The following is a 21,166-nucleotide window of genomic DNA, read 5'->3' as shown; positions in this document are numbered from 1 at the left end:
GTAGATGTATTTTTAAATTGCCATCCATGTATTCCAAATAATTTAATTCCGTAATATACAGCCTTATCGGATTCCATTAGACATAATTAAAATGTGCTATGAACCAGACACTCAAGGTTCTACCATTCCAAACCACTTGCAATGGTAATGTATTGATCTAAATACAGCAAAAAAAAAACGAATAGAATGTTTTCAGGAGTGTTGCGCTGTTGCTCAGAAAGGAAATCGGTAAGAAGCCCACCAATGCTATAAGATATGGTATTTCCTGCAGGATAAGTGAGACAAGTACACGATCACTGAACTGATAAAGGCAATTATTATGCAAACACAAATCACTCAAGAATTATAAATCCAACAACTGTTTTTATTGATCTGCACAATATCTTTTTTTATTTTTGGTTGTAATTTGGGTATAAATTATAGCTTGAAACAGATAAATGCCGCTCCAATTCAGCAGACCGGACTCTAACAAAACATAGCCAAAGAGGTGGGGCAACATGTTCTAACATCTGCAGCAAATACAAGAACTCACAATCCAATGTACATAACAGGGGTCACAATGCCTAAAATGCATTACACTTCCCATAATTTATCCACAGACCCAAGTCCCTTCATTTGGTTGGCAAATTGTACAGTAAGTCGATATAACATACGTGACTAGATTTAACTTACGACACCACTGCAACTGGAGCATCTAAATGCATTACATAGAATGACCGTGGTACTGTCATTCTACATGTTGGGTTCCTTTCAGGCCTCAGCTGGCGACATTTGCACTATATCTCAGCATGCCACACATTGCTGCATTAGACAGGTCACTGAAGCCCTGCATGCATGTAGGACTTTATCAGCTTCCCTAAGACCAGGGAGGCTCAGACTGAGAGGGCTTTAGGATTCTACCGAATTGCAAACTTCCCCAAAGTGCAGGGAGCAATAGACTTTATGCACATCGCGATGCGGGCACCTTTTCAGGATGCAGAAGTTTTCAGGAACCACAAGGGATTCCACTCCCTGAATGTGCAACTCATTGTCGATGACCAGCAAATTATTATGGCAGTGAATGCTAAATTTCCGGACAGCATCCATGGTGCTCACATCCTGCGTGAAAGCACTGTATCTGACATGTTTACCAATCAGCCACAAGGTCTATGCTGGATGCTTGGTGACAAAGGATATGGCCTCGCCACCTGGCTGATGATCCCCTACATGACACCCACACCGAAGCCAAGAAGCAATACAACGACAGCCACAGATCCACTCACAATATCGTTGAGAAAACCATTGGAGTGCTTAAGCAGAGCTTTAGATGCCTGGACCGCTCAGGAGGCGAGCTCCAATACCACCCCTGAGCAGGTAGCTCAATTCATGTTGGTGTGCTGCATGCTGCACAACTTGGCTATCAGGAGGGAACAAGAATTGCCTGAAGGGTCTGACGGTCCACCTCAGGAGAGCGAGGAAGAGGAGGACGAGGAGGTGGACACTGACATTGGGGCAGACAATCAGGCTGATGCTGAAACCATGCCCCTGCCCCCCTCTATACCGCAGGAAAGGGCCTGTGGTGGCATCATAGCTGCAAGACTCTTACATCAGCAGCTCATAAATGAGCGCTTTGCTTGAAAGAACGTTGGTGTATTTACAAAGCTGCAACACTGCTGGATGTGCAGGTCATACATCAATGGTGTGCATCACCTTGGTGACAGTTAAAGTTTAAGTTGATTCAAGTTAAGTGTAATTATACCCTTTCATGTTAAGGAATCACCAGTGTGTAATGGTGCAGCTATCTGAGCCAATGCGTAACAAGGTCATGTTGAATAAAAAAACATTTAATCCAACCATTTGTCTGAAATCATAAGTATATCTGTAAAAACACCCCACCCACCCCCGTCCCAGCCAACAACAAATTCATCACATTTACATCATTACAATGGTCCCCATTTCTCGCAAAACAGAACACAAATGCAAACCAACAAGGTAGCCCCCTCGCCCCTTGCCCCGACACTCCCACCAAAATAGCAGCAGCAACCTAAAAATATGCCCCAGACAACACCTGCGGCCATGCACCTCACTTTCGTTCAACCCCCATCCCGTTTCTCCTCCCCATCTCTACCCCTTCCCCTTCCCCTCCTGACTCCAAGCCACCTGGCCGAGGATCTCCTCAGGCGCTGCTTCATTTGTGGGGTGGATGACAGCAGAACCGTTGCTTGGACGGATACAAGAGAGGATGGTCCTGAGGTGGGAAAGTGCTCCGAGCCAGATGCAAGATGTTAATTCCTCTAGCCCACCGAGCCAAGCTTCCTCTAAGGTTCCCCTCTGCCCTAGCCCTGAACTCACAATTTTCTCCAGTTTCTTTCCGATCTCCCTTCATGAACTCTCCAAACTCATCTTGTCCATTAAACCCACTTCTTTCTCCCTCGATCCTATTCCCACTAAACTGCTGACCATTCAATTTCCTTTTCTGGCTCCTATGTTAGCTGACATCGTTAACGGTCTCCTCAGGTACTGTCCCCCTCCCCATCAAATCTGCCGTCATCACCCCTCTCCTCAAAAAAACAATCCTTGACCCCTCCATCCTTGCAAACTACCGACCCATCTCCAACCTCCCTTTCCTCTCCAAAGTCCTTGAACGGGTTGTCACCTCCCAAATCTGTGCCCATCTTTCCCGCAACTCTTTAATTACTTTAATCTACATATTGATTCGGCTAACCAAACTGGTAGCAATGCGGTGGAGGAGGATTTCCTGGAGTGTATTCGGGATGGTTTCCTAGACCAATATGTCGAGGAACCAACTGGAGGACTGGCCATCCTGGACTGGGTGATGGGTAATGAGAAAGGACTAATTTAAATCTTGTTGTGCGAGGCCCCTTGGGGAAGAGCGACCATAATATGATATAATTCTTTATTAAGATGGAAAGTGACATAGTTAATTCAGAGACTTAAGGAAAGGTAACTTCAATGGAATGAGACGTGAATTAGTGAGAATAGACTGGCGAGTGATACTTAAAGGGTTTGATGATGGATAGGAAATGGCAAACATTTAAAGATCACATGGATAAACTTCAACAATTGTACATCCCTGTCTGGAGTAAAAATAAAACTGGGAAGGTGGCTCAACCGTGGCTAACAAGGGAAATTAAGGATAGTGTTAAATCCAAGGAAGAGCCATATAAATTGGCCAGAAAAAGCACCAACCTGAGGACTGGGAGAACTTTGTAATACAGTAGAGGTGGACAAAGGGATTAATTAGGAGGGAGAAAATAAAGTACGAGAGGAAGCTTGCTGGCAACATAAAAACTGATTGTAAAAGCTTCTATAGATATGTGAAGAGAAAAAGATTAGTGAAAACAAACGTAGGTCCCTTGCAGTCAGATTCAAGTGAATTTATAATGGGGAACAAAGAAATGGCGGACCAGTTAAACAAATACTTTCGTTCTGTCTTTACGAAGGAAGACACGATTAACCTTCCGGAAATACTAAGGGACCGAGGGTCTAGTGGAAGGAGGAACTGAAGGAAATCCTCATTAGACGGGAAATTATGCTAGGGAAATTGATGGGATTGAAGGCTGATAAATCCCCAGGGCCTGATAGTCTGCATCCCAGAGTACTTAAGGAAATAACCCTAACAATAGTGGATGCATTCGTGATCATTTTCCAACAGTCTATCGAGTCTGGATCAGTTCCTATGGACTGGAGGGTAGCTAATGTAAGAAAGGAGGGAGAGAGAAAACGGGTATTTATAGACTGGTTAACCTGACATCAGTAGTGGGGAAAATGTTGGAATCAATTATTAAAGATGAAATAGCAGCACATTTGGAAAGCAGTTACAGGATCGGTCCAAGTCAGCATGGATTTATGATAGGGAGTCCTGCTTGACAAATCTCCTCGAATATTTTGAGGATATAACTGGTGGAGTGGACAAGGGAGAACCAGTGGATGTGGTGTATTTGGACTTTCAAAAGGCCTTTGACAAGTCCCACACAAGAGATTGGTGTGCAAAATCAAAGCACATGGTATTGGGGGTAGTGTACTGACGTGGATAGAGAACTGGTTGGCAGACAGGAAGCAGAGAGTCAGGATAAGCGGGTCCTTTTCAGAATGGCAGGCAGTGACTGTGGGGTGCTGCAGGGCTCAGTGCTGGGACCCCAGCTATTTACAATATACATTGGTGATTTGGATGAGGGAATTGAGTATAATATCTCCAAGATTGCAGATGACACTAAGCTGGGTGGCGGTGTGAGGACGCTAAAAGGCTGCGGGGTGACTTGGACAGGTTAGGTGAGTGGGCAAACGTGTGGCAGATGCAGTATAATGTGGATAAGTGAGGTTATCCATTTTGGTGGCAAAAACACGAAGGCAGAATATTATCTGAATGGCGGCAGATAAAGAAAAGGGGAGGTACAACGAGACCTGGGTGTCATGGTACATCAGTCATTGAAAGTTAGCATGCAGGTACAGCAGGCAGTGAAGAAGGCAAATGGTGTGATGGCCTTCATAGTTAGAGGATTTGAGTATAGGAGCAGGGAGGTCTTACTGCAGTTGTACAGGGCCTTAGTAAGGCCTCACCTGGAATACTGTGTTCAGTTTTGGTCTCCTAATCTGAGGAAGGACGTTCTTGCTATTGAGGGAGTGCAGCGAAGATTCACCAGACTGATTCCCGGGATGGCAGGACTGGCAAATGAGGATAGACTGGATCGACTGGGCCTGTATTCATTGGAGTTTAGAAGGATGAGAGGGGTTCTTGTAGAAACATATAAAATTCTGACGGGACTGGACAGATTAGATGCAGGAAGAATGTTCCCGATGTTGGGGAAGTCCAGGACCAGGGGACATAATCTAAGGAAGGGGTAAGCCATTTAGACTAAGATGAGGAGAAACTTCTTCACTCAGAGAGTTGTTAACCTGTGGAATTCTCTACCGCAGAGAGTTGTTGATGTCAGTCCATTGGATATATTCAAGAGGGAGTTAGATATGGCCCTTACGGCCCATACGATCAAGGGGTATGGAGAGAAAGCACAAAAGGGGTACAGGGGTGAATGATCAGCCATGATCTTATTGAATGGTGGTGCAGGCTCGAAAGGCCGAACGGCCTACTCCTGCACCTATTTTCTATGTTTCTATGTTTCTAACTCCAAATGCGAATCAGGTTTTCGCCTGTGCCATAGTACCGAAACGGCTCTCAACAAAGTCACAAATTACCTGGATACTGTGTTCCAGCAGGTAGTCACACCCCTTAGTGCGTGGTCAGGGATAGGAGGGTGTGTCTACAAGTAAGGCAGTTATGGGGATCCAAAAGGTAGCATTGGAGGAACCTCAGCCCTTGCACTTGTCCAACAGGTAGGAGGTTCTTGCTTCCTGTGTGGACGAGAGCAGGGACTGCAGGGAGGATTAGAAAACTGACCACAGCACCATGGTACAGGGGGCCATTCAAGTTGGGGGGGAGTAAAAAGAAATATAGTTATAGGAGACAGTATAGTTATGGGGATAGATACTGTTCTCTGCAGCCGAGATTGTGAGTCCCGAAAGCTGTGTTGTCGGCCCGGTGCCAAGGTTAAGGCAATTTCCTCGCGGTTGAAGAGGAACTTGGAGTGGGAGGGGAAAGCTCCAGTTGTCGTGGTCCACGTGGGTACTAACGACATAGGTAGGACCAAGAACGAGGTTCTGCTGAGGGAGTATGAGTAGCTAGGGACTAAATTAAAAAGCAGAACCACAAAGGTAATAATCTCTGAATTACTACCTGAGCCACGAGCAAATTTGCATAGGGTAAATAAGATCAGAGAGATGAATGCGTGGCTCAAAGATTGGTGTGGGAGAAATGGGTTTTGGTTCATGGGGCACTGGCACCAGTACTGGGATAAAAGGGAGCTGTTCCGTTGGGACGGGCTTCACTTGAACCTGGCTGGCGAATCAAATAACTAAGACTGTAGATAGTGCTTTAAACTAAATAGTGGGGTGGGGCGGGGGGGGGGGGGAGGGGGAGGGGTGGCGGCTGTTGGGGGAGGGTTCAGGTGAACAGAAATGTAAAAAGTCAAAGAGAAAGGAGAAGGCAATAGTGCAGGGTAGCAATAGGGGTAATGATAACCAGAGTGTGACAGGAAGGGACAGAGTGTATAAACATAAGAATGCATCAGAAAGTGGGGTCAGAGTAGGGAAAAATGGTAGAAAGACTAAATTAAAAGCTCTTTATCTGAATGCATGCAGCATTCGTAACAAGATAGATGAGTGGACGGCACAAATAGAAGTAAATGGATATGATCCGATGGCCATTACAGAGGTGTGGTTGCAAGGTGGCCAAGGCTGGGAATTGAATATTCAGGGGTATTTGACATTTTGGAAGGATAGGCAGAAAGGAAAAGGAGGTGGAATAACTCTGTTAATAAAGGATGAGATCAGTGCAGTAGTGAGAAATGATATTGGCGCAGAGGAACAAGATGTGGAATCAGTTTGTTTGGAGATAAGAAATAATAAGGGAAAAAAGTCACTGGTGAGAATAGTCTATAGGCCCCCGAACAGTAACTACACTGTAGGACAGAGTATAAATCAAGAAATAATAGAGGCTTGTAAGAAAGGTACTTCAATAACCATGGGTGATTTTAATCTTCATATTGATTGGACAAATCAAATTGGCAAAGATAGCCTTGAGGAAGAGTTCATAGAGAGTATTTGGGATGGTTTCTTAGCGTAATACGTTGTGGAACCAACCAGGGAGCAGACTATTTTAGATCTGGTAATGTGTAATGAGACAGGATTAATTAATGATCTCATAGTTAAGGATCCTTTAGGAAAGAGTAATCATAGCATGCTAGAATTTCAAGTTCAGTTTGAGGGCAAGAAAGTTGGGTCTCAAACTAGTGTCCTGAATTTAAATAAAGGCAATTACAAAGGTATGAAGGCAGAGTTGGCTAAGACGGTAGATAAGCAGTGGCAGACATCTAAGGAGATATTTCATAACTCTCAGCAAAGATATATTCCAGTGAGAAAGAAGGACTCTAAGAAAAGGATAAACCATCCGTGGCTAACTTAGAAAGTAAAGGATGGTATTACATTGAAAACAAAGGCATACTATGTTGCGAAGATTAGTGGTAGGCCAGAGGATTGGGAAATGTTTAGAAACCAGCAAAGGACATCTAAAAAAAAATAAAGAGAGAAGATAGATTCTGAGAGAAAACTAGCAAGAAATATAAAAACAGACAGCAAGAGCTACTACAGGTATATAAAAAGGAAGAGACTAGCTAAAGTAAACATTGGTCCCTTAGAGGATGAGCCTGGGAAATTAATAATGGGAAACAGGGAAATGGCAGAGACGTTGAACAAATGTTTTGTATCAGTCTTCATGGTAGAAGACACTAAAAGCATCCCAATAATAGATAAAGAAGGGGCTATAGAGAGGGGGGAATTTAATACAATCACTATCACTAGATAAAAAGTACTAGGCAAACTAATGGAACTAAAGGTAGACAATTGCCCTAGACCTGCAGGCCTACATCTCTCTTCAAAGAAGTGGTTGCAGAGATAGTGGATGCATTTTCTTGTAATCTACCAAAATTCCCTGGATTCTGGAGTAGTCCCAGCGGATTGTAAAACCGCAAATGTAATGCCCTTTATTTAAGAAAGGAGGGTGACAGAAAGCAGGAAACTATAGATCAGTTAGCCTAACATCTGTCATTGGGAAAATGCTGAAGTCCATTATTAAGGAAGTAGTAGCAGGACATTTAGAAAATTATAATACAGTCAAGCAGAGTCAGTATGGTTTTATGAAAAAGAAATCATGTTTGACAAATTTGCTCCAGTTCTTTGAGGATGTAACGAACAGGGTGGATAAAGGGGATCCAGTAGATGTAGTATATTTGGATTTCCAGAAGGCATTCAATAACATAAAAGGTTACTGTACAAGATAAAAGCTCATGGGGTTGGGATAATATATTCGCATGGATAGAGAATTGGCTAACTAACAGAAAATAGAGAGTCAGGATAATTGGGTTATTTCCAGGTTGACAAACTGTAAATAGTGGGGTGCCACAAGGATCAGTGTTGCGGCCTCAACTATTTACAATCTATATTAATGACTTGGATGAAGGGGCCGAGTGTAATGTAGCCAAATTTGCTGATGATACAAAGATGGGTGGGAAAGCAAGTTGTGAGGAGGACACAAAGAATCTGCAAAGGGATATAGATAGGCTCAGTGAGTGGGCAAACATTTGGCAGATGGAGTATAATGTGGGAAAATGTGAGGTTATCCACTTTGGTAGGAAAAATAAAAAAGGAAATTATTATTTAAATGGAGATTACAAAATACTGTGTACAGAGGGATCTGGAAGGAAGTTTGAGTTGAGACCAAGGTCAGATTGACATGCTCTTATTGAATGGCAGAGCAGGCTCGAGGGGCCAAATGGCCTACTCCTGTTCCTATTTCTTATATTCTTATGTAAATTACATCCTTTGTGACTGTGACAAAGGTTAACTATCTCTCCTTGCCCTTTTTGACTTGTCTGCAGCCTTTTACACGGTTAACCACACCGTCCTCCTCCAAAGCCTCTCCAGCATCATCCAGTTAAGTGGGACTGCACTCGCCTGGTTCCATTCTTATCTATATAATCGTAGCCAGAGAATAACCTGCAATGGCTTCTCTTCCCACTCCTGCATCGTTACTGCCGGTGTCTCCCAAGAATCTATCCTTGGCCCCTTCCTATTTCTCATCTAAATGCTGTCCCTTGGCGACATCATCTGAAAACACAGAGTCAGTTTCCACATGTACGCTGACAACACCCAGCTTTACCTCACAACCACTTCTCTCGACCCCCCCACATTCTCTAATTTGTCAGATTGTTTATCCAACATCCAGTTCTAGATGAGCAGAAATGTTCTCCAATTAAATATTAGGAAGACCAAAGCTATTGTTTTCGGTCCTCGCCACAAAATCTGTTCCCTCGCCACTGACTCTATCCATCTTTCTAATATCTGTCTGAGGCTGACCCACACTGTTCGCAACCATGGTGTCATATTTGACCCTGAAATGAGCTTCCGACCACATATTCTCAGCATAACTAAGAGCACCTATTTCCACCTCCAAAACATCGTCTGTCACCGCCCTTGACTCAGCTCATCCGCTACTGAAGCCCTCATCCATGCCTTTAATACCTCTAGACTTGACTATTCCAACACGCTCCTCGCTGGTCTACCATGTTCTACCCCATGTAAACTTGAGATCATTCAAAACTCAGCTGCCTATGTCCTAACTCGCACCAAGTCCCATTCACCCATCACCCCTGTGCTCGCTGACGTACATTGGCTCCCGGTTAAGCAATGCCTCGATTTCAAAATTTTCATTCTTGTTTTCAAACCCCTCCATCGTCTTGTCCCTCCCCATCTCTGCAACCTCCTCCAGCCCCACAACACCCCCTCCCTGAGATAGCGGCACTCCTCTAATTCTGCCCGCTTGAGCATTCCTGATTATAATCACGCAAACATTGATGGCCGTGCCTTCTGTTGCCTAGGCCCCAAGCTCTGGAATTCCCTGCCTAAAGCTCTCTACCTCTCTTTCCTCCTTTCAGACGCTCCTTAAAACCTACAACTTTGACCAAGCTTTTGATCATCTGCCCTAATTTCTCCTTATGTAGCTTGATGTTAAATTTTTTGCCTTATAATATTCTTGTGAAGCGCCTTGGGACGTTTTACTACATTAAAGGTGCTATATAAATACAAATTGTTGTTGTTATTGTTATAGTATGGAGCACAAAACTGTACATTGTATTAAATTGTGGTCTTACTCAGACACATATGGACCAGCACTTTTGTAGTGGTGCTCTGAGCTTTTGAGGAAACCAGAGAACCCACTGTGTGTAGAGAGCAAAACCTGACCTATCTGAGGAAGCTGTTAAGCAGAGTGAAAGAGGGCATAGGCAAATGTGATCTGGTGTAACTGCCAAGATCACAGCCTGCAGAACTTTTCATCCAATGGTCATCTCAGCAGGGAATTTCAACCATTCCAAAGACAATAGGAGGCCAAAAATCGGTATCACCCCGCTTGGGGGTGGTAACCAAGGAGAGGTGGGACATTCTGTGCCCGGTACAGAAGTCCCGCCCGGCTGCGAAATTGGGGTTACCGTCCCCATGAGGAAGTGAAGTGCAATTTCAGGCGCTCCACTTCCTCTCAGGGATGGTACCGGGGCGGTAAGCGTGCAAATTTTCCAGCTTTACACAGCTCTCTGCGTAGCACTGGTGCAAGCATAGGGCCCTCCCCTTCCGTTAAAGGGGACGGCATGAGTCTCCATTAACTCCCACACAATTCCCTCTCCTTCCGGGTGAGAAATCGTTTGCGCCCCGTTGGCGCAAACAATGTGAATTCCTCCTCCTCTGTCTTAAACCCAGAGCCATGAGCTGCTTTTATACAGCTGCTTGTTTAGGTTGGATTCGGTGTGCCTGCATTCACATGACTAAATTTGGCTCTTGAACTTATGCAAATAAGCTAACCTTGTGTCATCCAGTGAGATCAGGTCATGTGGGCATTGGTGTTTACAGCATCAGCATTCTTGGATCCAACCTGGTATCCTTTTCATTATTAAGTTTGAAAACAAAGAGCAGCAATGACAAGCGAAAACAGGTCATTAATGTTGTGTATGGAGAAATAGTCAGACTGAACACTGTGAGCTCAAAGTAAAGTGTGACAGTCTTTTATTGCAGGTCTCCAGAGTGCCTCTCCAACCTGTGAAGCCTCCTTATATACCTGTGCTCCCAAGGGATTATGGGATCCCTTGGGACTCCAGGGGATGAGCCCTCTGGTGGCTGTACCGAGTAAATACAAGTCCACATATATAACAATTAGGACACAGTAATATATTCCCATTCAGTGCAGGCCCAAATAAATATCACATTCAACAAAATACCAATTTGGACCTGGTTCAGCAGGCTCCACTGCACAGCTAGTCTCCACTTCTGCCACTGGGATAAGGGGGATGGATTCAGTAGCGTAAACACAAGGATCTGTTTCTCAGATTCCAAGGTAAATAAACAGCAATATAAAGTTGTTTGTATATTGTGTTTATTGCTCCCACTCCTGACTGGGAGTTCATGGCTGCCAGCTTTAGCAAACCCAGCAAGTTTATTTGATGGTGTTATGTTGGCTGTACGAGACCTGTGCAGTGAAAGCTGGCAACAGTAGTGTGGCACGAAATGTAATCTAAAAGCAGCTTAAAAACAGTTAATGATTGCAGCCTGGAGAAGCTAATTTTGAACAAGTGGTATTTCTCTTGTAGGTTATCCTGATAGAGTTTAATAGATAGCCTAGAGTATAGCTTGATAGGTAAATAAGAATGCAATCTCCAAATCATTAGCCTTTTCTTATTTTCTGGTTCCCAGTTCAGTCTTTATCAATACAGGTGGTAAAACTATCATCACATACAATGCTGTTTAACTTTGTAGCAAGTTATCATTATAGGCAGTCCCTCAGAATCGAGGAAGACTTGCTTCCACTCTGAAAATGAGTCCTTAGGTGGCTGAACAATCCAATACGAGAACCACAGGTGGGACAGATAATTGTTGAAGGAAGGGATGGGTGATTTCTGCATGCTCTCGGCGATGAGACTTGAGGTGCTCAGCGCCCTCCCAGATGCACTTCCTCCACATAGGACGGTCTTTGGCCAGGGTCTCCCAGGTGTCTGTGGGGATGTTGCCCTTCATCAAGGAGGTTTTGAGGGTGTCCTTGTAATGTTTCCTCTACCCACCTTTGGCTCATTTGCTGTGAAGGAGTTCTGAGTAGAGCACTTGCTTTGGGAGTCTCGTGTCTGGCATGTGGACAATGTGGCCTGCCCAACGGAGCTGATCAAGTGTGGTCAGTGCTTCAATGCTGGGGATGTTGGCCTGGTCGAGGACGCTGACGTTGGTGCGTCTGCCCTCCCAGAGGATTTGTAGGATCTCGCGGAGACATCGTTGGTGGTATTTCTCCAGCGACTTGAGGTGTCTACTGTACATGGTCCATATCTCTGAGCCATACAGGAGGGCGGGTATTACTACAGCCCTGTAGACCATGAGCTTGGTGGAAGATTTGAGGGCCTGGTCTTCAAAACACTCTTTTCCTCAAGCGGCCGAAGGCTGCACTGGCGCACTGGAGGCGGTATTGAATCTGGTCGTCAATATCTGTTCTTGTTGATAAAAGGCTCCCGGGAAATGGTCCACGTTGTCCAGGGCCGCGCCGTGGATCTTGATGACTAGGGGCAGTGCTGTGTGGTGAGGACAGATTGGTGGAGGACCTGTAGCAAGTGGGCTGCCAGCAGATATTACCTCATATTAAATCCAGTACTTTATGACTTCTGTTTTTGTTATTTGATTTAAGCCTTACTCAGCTATCGGCATGGTCAAACCTGCCAGTGCTGCATGCACCAGTGCACAAATGATCTAAGCTCTCTGCATAAGACAAGGTCAGCTTAGTTCTATCATTTTCTAGCCCTGCGGGTGCATTCCTTCTCACGCTCCAGGATATATAGGCCCGGAATGTCAGTCATCAGAAGCCATTGAAGGGCTACTACCTGCCTGCTGTATGCAGAATGATTTTCTGGCAATGGGTGCAAAGCACCAGGCCTGGGATGGTGGGTACAAAACATTGATGTTGGGGGAAAGGGTGGCTGGAAATCTTTTTGGTCCTTGTAATACAGCCTCTTCTTCAGCAGCTGCTCCCAACAGACACAGTGTGGTTGGAATGCACCTCGGGTACACCAGTTGCATTATGGGGCAGCATGAAAGTCAGGGCCCGAATACGCCTAGCACACAGCTTGTGCAGAGGCTACTGGACCCCTTTGCACTCATAGCCACATTGGGGTATACTGCACTAGAGGCCTCAGGTCTCCATGCCCAACAATACTGGGAATGGGCAACCAATATGCTTCAGCGCATCTGACATCCAGCATTATCAGCCTGAAATTGTGCACTGAGTGAGTCTGGCTGTGGGACTCCAGTTCGAGTATTTTAGCCATGCATACACTAAAATGGAAGCTCTGCCTTATACAAAGGGAATCTTTTCAAAGAGAGCTCTGTCCAAATTGCATATTTTTATGATCCAAATTTTCAGATTTGCCTGGGAAATCCTCATCATTCTTTCCTCCAGAAAATCTCACAGTTTATGTGAATAATTTACAGCACGAAACACGAACATCTGTTTTTCCATAATCAAAGACAATCTAACCTTCTGGGCTGGATTTTCGGTCTTTTGCCGCCCCCGTTAGTGCCCCGGAGGGGCAGCAATTGCAGCAGTAAGCACTTCCAGTTGGGCGGCCAGCTTCCAGTGCCCCGCTGGGACATTCCAGTTGCCGGTTTCAAGGGGGCGCAGAGCGTTACCACCCGGATGTGGCGAGCTGGTGTGCAACACCCCTGGTTGCAACACCGGCTCAATATTTGAATCGCACCTGACCCGTAGCATCCGTAGAGTGCACTGGTGGGAACGCCTGTGGAAGCTGGTATTCCAAACTGTAGCGGCTGCATGAGGTAAGTAATGTCGACCTGAGGTCAGTGTGATTTTTGGGGTGAGTTATGTTGTGGTGGCGTGGATTACTTATTGGGAATGTTTTTGGTGGGTTTTTTTCAGATTTGTTTTCCCCTGAGGCCTCTCATATGTCGCTCTGAAACCGGCTGTTTAGCTCGGGATTTTCACTTGATCAGCCAGCCTAGCACCCTAAAAGAGGTGTGCAATGCCTCCAAACTCAGGGCCCAGCTGATGAATTTTACCTTAGCCAATTTTGTATCCATGCTGCCACCGTCCCTTTTATTCCATGGGCTTCAACTTTGCGGGCAAGCCTATTATGTGGCACTTTGTTGAATGCCTTTTGGAAATCCATGTACACCATGCCAAACCCATTGGCCTCATCAACGCTCTGTTAGGAAGCAGAGAGTCGGGATAAACAGGTCCTTTTCAGAATGGCAGGCAGTGACTAGTGGAGTGCCGCAGGGCTCAGTGCTGAGACCCCAGCTGTTTACAATATACATCAATGATTTGGATGAAGGAATTGAGTGTAATATCTCCAAGTTTGCAGATGACACTAAACTGAGTGGCGGTGTGAGCTGTGAGGGGTACACTAAGAGGCTGCAGGGTGACTTAGACAGGTTAGGTGAGTGGGCAAATGCATGGCAGATGCAGTATAATGTGGATAAATGTGAGGTTATCCACTTTGGGGGCAAAAACGCAAATATTATCTGAATGGTGGCAGATTAGGAAAAGGGGAGGTGCAATGAGACCTGGGTGTCATGGTTCATCAGTCATTGAAAGTTGGCATACAGGTACAGCAGGCGGTAAAGAAGGCAAATAGTATGTTGGCCTTCATAGCTAGGGGATTTGAGTATAGGAGCAGGGAGTACTGCAGTTGTACAGGGCCTTGGTGAGGTCTCACCTGGAATATTGAGTTCAATTTTGGTTTCCTAATCTGAGGAAGGATGTTCTTGCTATTGAGGGAGAGCAGCGAAGGTTCACCAGACTCATTCTCGGGATGGCCGGACTGACATATGAGGAGAGAATGGATCAACTGGGCCTTTATACATTGGATTTTAGAAGGATGAGAGGGGATCTCATAGAAACATAAGAGATTCTGATGGGATGGGACAAGTTAGATGCGGGTAGATTGTTCCCGATGTTGGGGAAGTCCAGAACCAGGGGACACAGTCTTAGGATGAGGGGTAGGCCATTTAGGACTGAGATGAGGAGAAACTTCTTCACTCAGAGTGTTGTTAACCTGTGGAATTCCCTACCGCAGAGAGTTGTTGATGCCAGTTCATTGGATATATTTAAGAGGGAGTTAGATATGGCCCTTATGGCTAAAGGGATCAAGGGGTATGGAGAGAAAGCGGGAAAGGGGTACTGAGGGAATGATCAGCCATGATCTTATCGAATGATGGTGCAGGCTCGAAGGGCCAAATGGCCTACTCTGCACCTATTTTCTATGTTTCTATGTTTACCTCATCAAAAAACACATTTAAACACTGATACGTCCTTACTACACAGTATAAATGCACACGAGGCCCATGCTTGAGAGAAGGTCAGTCTGTGACCTGTCCTTTATTCCTTAGCACTCAAGTGATGAAGGTGGGTGGAGCTTCCCCTTTTATACCTGAAGGTCCAGGTTAGGAGTGTCACTCACCGAGTGGTCAGTGTTCTCACGGTGTACAACTTAGGTCAGTTTATACATGGGTTACAATGCTGGTTGAATACATGACATCACCTCCCCCCCCAAAGTCTTACTGGGATCACAGGTTGAGTCTCTCTGGTGGTTTACGCTCCCTTGTAGAGCGCCTGAGTTGGGGCTCCGGTTGTTGGGCGCTGGCCTGAGTGTCTGCTGTTTGCAGTGCCTCAGGCCTGTCCGGACTGCCCACAGTGACTGGGCTCTCCTCCCTTTGGTTCCGGTGTTCGGTCACCTGTGGTGGAGTGAACTCTATATCGTGTTCTTCCTCTGCTTCTTCTATGGGGTTGCTGAATCTCCTTTTTGTTTGATCCACATGTTTGCGGCACATTTGTCCATTGGTAAGTTTAACTACCAGAATCCTATTTCCCTCTTTGGCAACCACAGTGCCTGCGAGCCATTTGGGCCCTGCAGCATAGTTGAGGACAAAAACAGGATCATTTACATCAATACATCGCGCCCTCGCATTCCTGTCATGGTAGTGATATTGTGACTGGCGCCTGCTCTCGACAATTTCTTTCATGGTGGGGTGTATAAGGGATAATCGGGTTTTGAGCGTCCTTTTCATTAGTAGCTCTGCGGGTGGAACCCCTGTGAGTGAGTGTAGTCGGGATCTATAGGCCAACAGGAGGCGTGATAAGCGGGTTTGTAGGGAACCCACTTGGAATCTGAGCATCCCCTGTTTGATTATCTGCACTGCTCGTTCTGCCTGGCCGTTTGAGGCCGGCTTGAACGGTGCCGTTCTAACATGGTTAATTCCATTGCCTGCCATGAAGTCCTGGAATTCAGTGCTTGTGAAGCACGGGCCATTGTCACTGACCAAGATGTCCGGTAGACCGTGGGCGGCGAACATTGCCCGTAGACTTTCGACCGTAGCAGAGGATGTGCTTGAATTTAAAATGTCACACTCGATCCTTTTGGAGTAGGCGTCTATTACAACCAAAAACATTTTCCCCATGAAAGGACCTGCTTAGTCCACATGGATGTGTGACCAAGGCTTGGCGGGCCATGGCTAGGTGCTAAGGGGGGCTTCCCTGGGCGCATGGCCCAGCTGGGCACACGTGTTGCACCTGCGAACACAAAGTTCCAGATCTGCGTCTATCCCTGGCCACCAAACATGTGACCTGGCAATTGCCTTCATCGTGACAATGCCCAGGTGCCCATTGTAGAGTTCTCTGATGAACACCTCTCTGCCCATCTGGGGCATGACTACGCGGTTTCCCCACAGGAAGCAATCGGCCTGAATCGAGAGTTCATCCTTGCGCCTGTGAAATGGTTTAAATTTCTCAGGGCATGCCCTGTACGTGGCTTCCCAGTTCCCATTCAGGACACATTTCTTGACTAGAGACAATAGCGGGCCTCTATTTGTCCAGACTTTAATTCTGACGGGCTGTCACGGTTGAGCCTTCTCTTCCGAAAGCTTCAACAGCCATGACCATCTCAGCACCATGCTCGGTAGCCCCCTCAGTGGTGGCTAGTGGGAGCCTGCTGAGTGCATCGGCGTAGTTTTCGGTGCCCGGTCTGTGCCGAATTGTGTAGTCATAGGCAGCTAACATGAATGCCCACCTCTGTATGCGGGCCGATGCGTTTGCATTTATGGCCTTGTTGTCGGCCAAAAGGGACGTTAGGGGTTTGTGATCTGTCTCCAGCTCAAATTTCCTGCCAAACAGGTACTGGTACATTTTCTTTACCGCATATACACATGCGAGCGCCTCCTTTTCTACCATCCCGTAGCCCCTTTCTGCCTGGGACAGACTCCTGGAGGCATAAGCTACCGGCTGTAACTGACCCTTGGCATTGACATGCTGCAACACACACCCGACACCATAGGACGACGCATCGCACGTTAACACAAGTTTCTTACATGGGTCATATAGCGTTAACAGATTGTTGGAACATAACAAATTGCGTGCTCTATAAAAATCCCTTTCCTGGCTGTCCCCCCAGACCCATTCGCGATCTTTGCGTAGGAGCATGTGTAGCGGCTCTAGCAGCGTGCTCAATTTGGGAAGAAAGTTCCCAAAATAGTTCAGGAGCCCCAGGAACGAACGCAGCTCCATCGTGTTACCTGGTCTGGGTGCTCTCTGGATCGCTTCCGTCTTGGATGCAGTAGGGCTGATCCCGTCTGCTGCTACCCTCATCCCCAGGAATTCTACCTCTGGAGCTAGAAAGACATACTTCGCCTTTTTCAGTCGCAGAACTACCCGGTCCAGTCTGCGTAGCACCTCCTCCAGGTTGTGGAGGTGTTCTTCAGTATCGTAACCCGTAATGAGGATGTCGTCCTGAAAAACCACCGTCCCTGGAATCGACTTGAGGAGGCTTTCCATATTTCGTTGGAAGATTGCGGCGGCCGAGCGAATCCCGAACGGACATCTGTTGTACTCAAACAACCCCTTGTGTGTCGTGATGGTGGTCAGCTTCTTCGACTCACTCGCCAGCTCCTGGGTCATGTAAGCTGAGGTCAGGTCCAATTTTGAAAAAAGTTTGCCACCGGATAGCGTCGCAAAGAGGTCCTCCGCTCTCGGTAGCGGGTATTGGTCTTGGAGTGACACCCGATTGATGGTGGCCTTGTAATTACCACATATCCTGACCGACCCATCCGCCTTGAGCACCGGCACAATTGGGCTCGCCCAGTCACTGAATTCGACTGGCGAGATGATGCCTTCCCTCAACAGGCAGTCCAATTCGCCTTCTATCTTTTCCCGCATCACGTACGGCACCGCTCTGGCCTTGTGGTATACTGGTCTGGCGTCCGGGTTTATGTGAATCACTACCTTGGCCCCCATGAAAGTGCCAATGCCGGGTTGAAATAATTAGTCAAATTTGTCCAGGACCTGTGAGCATGATACTCGCTCCATAGAGGAAATTGCATTGACATCGCCCCATTTCCAGTTCATGACAGCAACTCCTCCCCAGTAGTGCGGGACCATCCCCTGGGACAATCCAGAGTGGCAACCTGTTCTCCGAATCTTTGTGGGTCACGACTACCGTGGCGCTGCCTAGCACCGGAATGATCTGCTTTGTGTAAGTCCATAGCTGTGCATCAATCGGCGATAATTTTGGCCTCCTGGCCTTGGATGCCCACAACTTTTCGAACTGTTTGATACCCATCAGGGACTGGCTGGCACCCGTGTCTAACTCCATTGATACTGGGATGCCATTGAGGAGCACTTTCATCATTATCGGTGGCATCCTGGTGTATGAACTGTATACGTGCTCCACATGAACTCGCTGAACTTCAGCTTCCAGCGATTTCCCCCAGTGTCCATTTCTGCAATTTCTGCAGGTATTTTGCTCATCTCTGCAAACTCCGGCTGAATGTATGCCTCCACGCCTCCAGCATGAATTGCGGTTTGAAACAAAAGGTCCCTTGCCAGTCGATCGTCCCTGACTGCCCCTGTTATTGTCCTTGAGTGCACCATTAACAGGTGTTGATGGCCCCATTACTGGCCGCATTGTCCCTTGCAATGGCGTGAATCGCTGTGCAGCTTGCCATTGTCTCTGTCGAACTCCCCCTCTGGGTTCGACTACATGTTGGGTCATGCCTGACTGCCCTTGTCTGCCTGGAGAACTGTGTGCTGCTTTAACAATGTTGAATCTCTGTCCCAACCATTCCTTAACACAGTACCTCTCGTCTGTTCTGATAGTACCATGCTCGCATGGTTTAAATCCCAGTTTCTTGTCGCCATTGATACGTCCTTACTACACAGTATAAATGCACACAAGGCCCATGCTTGAGAGAAGGTCAGTCTGTGACCTGTCCTTTATTCCTTAGCACTCAAGTGATGAAGGTGGGTGGAGCTTCCCCTTTTATACCTGAAGGTCCAGGTTAGGAGTGTCTCCCACCTAGTGGTCAGTGTTCTCACGGTGTACAACTTCGGTCAGTTTATACATGGGTTACAATGTTGGTTGAATACATGACAAACACGATTTGCCTTTAACAAATCCATATGGCTTTCCTTAATTAATCCATACTTGTCTAAGTGATTGTTAATTTCGTCCCTGATTATCATTTCTAAAAGGTTCCCCACTACCGAGGTTGAACTGACTGGCCTATAGTTGCTGGGTTTATCTTTACACCATTTTTGAACAGGAATGTAACATTTGCAATTCTCCAGTCCTCTGGCACCACCTCCATTGCTAGGGAGGATTGGAAGATTATGGCTAGTACCTCCACGATGTCTTCCTTCACTTCTCTCAGTGTCCGAGGATGTATCCCATCCGGCCCTGGTGACTTATTTACTTTTGAGTACAGCAATCCTTCCTAATACTCATCTTTATTAATTTTTATCCCATCCAGTATCTCCTCTACCTTCTCCTTCACTATGTCTTTGGCAGCATCTTCTTCCTTGGTGAAGACAGAATCAAAGTACTCATTTAGCACCTTAGCCATACCCTCTGCCTCCATGCGTAGGTCTCCTTTTTGGTCCCTAATTGGCCCCGTCCCTCCTCTTACTACCCGTTTACTATTTATATGCATATAGAAGGATTACCTTTTATATTGGTTGCCATTCTATTTTCATACCCTCTCCTTGCCCCTCTTATTTTCTTTTTCACTTCTCCCCTGAACTTTCTACATTTAGGCTGATTCTCAGATATATTCACGACCTAACAGCTGTGATACGTGCTCATTTTCTTCTTCATCTTACTCTCTATCTCTTTTGTGATCCAGGGCACACTGACTTTAGTTGCCCTACCTTTCCCCCTAGTGGGAATATACCTTGACTGTACCCAAACTATTTCCTCTTTAAAGGCAGCCCATTGTTCCACGACAGTTTTGCCTGCCAATCTTTGATTCCAATTTACCTGGGCCAGATCCGATCTCATTCCACTGAAATGTGCCTTCCTCCAATTAATTACTTTTACTCTAGATTGCTCCCTGTCCTTTTCCATAGCTAATCTAAAGCTTATGATCACTGTTCCCTGTCTGTTCACCTATTGACCCTTGCTCCACTTGACCTATCTCATTCTCCAGAACCAGATCCAGCAATGCCTCCTTCCTCATTGGGTAGTAAACATACTGTACAAGAAAGTTCTTCTGAACACACTTCAGAAATTCTTCCCCCTCTCTGCCTTTTACACTATTATTATCCCAATCTATATTAGGATAATTATCACTACCCTATAGTTCTTATATCTCTCTGTAATTTATCTGCAAATTTGCTCCTCCATATTTATCCCACTAGTTGGTGGCCTAAAGAATACTCCTAGTAGTGTAATGGCACCTCTATTATTTCTTAACTATAGCCATATAGATTCTGTCCTTGACCCCTCTAGGACATCCTCTCTCTCCAGCACTGTCACATTCTCCTCAACCAATACTGCCACACCACCTCCTATCTTCCCTTCCCTATCTTTCCTGAACACCCAAAATCCAGGAATATTTAATACCCAATCCTGCCCCGTTATTGCCATGACATCATTTTCCCATGTGGGTATTTGAGCCTTCAGCTTACCAACCTTGTTTACTAGGCTCTGTGCATTCACCTACAAACACTGTAAACTGATCTTAGACCATCATGTGTTCTCTCTTAGTCTGACCTCATCTAATACCTTATTATTTCTTGGTTTAGTGCTATCTGTCTCTACCAATCCTCTGTGCTTTTGTTTCTCCTTTCTAATGCTACATCCTGGTGCCCATCCCCCTGTCAACTTAGTTTAAATCCTCCCCAACAGCACCAGGAAACCCATCCGCGAAGACATTGGTCCCGGCTCTGTTGAGGTGCAACCCGTCCGGGCCTGTACAGGTCCCACCTGCCCCAGAACAGGTCCCAATGCCCCAGGAATCTGAAGCCCTCCCTCCTGCACCATTTCTCCAGCCATGCACTCAACTGCTCTACCCTCCTATTTCTATACTGAGCTTTGATTTAGTAACTGATGGAGAAGAGGCAACAAAACAAAAACAGCATTTCTGAACATTTTGTGAGCCACTACTTCAAAATAAGGTGGTTATGGGTTCAAGTCCTTGAGATGCATATCATTTGAACTTGCTTTCTATAGTTGAGAGCAAATTATGT

At 46.1% G+C, this 21,166-nt stretch overlaps 1 protein-coding gene across 6 annotated transcripts in view; it reads right to left on the bottom strand.

Annotated features, from left to right (window-relative positions):
• Positions 1–21,166, bottom strand: part of LOC139263931 (poly(rC)-binding protein 3) — a 266,887-nt gene that overhangs the window by 85,412 nt on the left and 160,309 nt on the right. The window lies entirely within an intron of this gene.

This window comes from Pristiophorus japonicus, chromosome 5 (genome assembly GCF_044704955.1).
Source record: "Pristiophorus japonicus isolate sPriJap1 chromosome 5, sPriJap1.hap1, whole genome shotgun sequence".
Classification (NCBI taxonomy): Eukaryota; Metazoa; Chordata; class Chondrichthyes; family Pristiophoridae; genus Pristiophorus; species Pristiophorus japonicus.
This window is presented reverse-complemented; position numbering and strand designations above follow the sequence as displayed.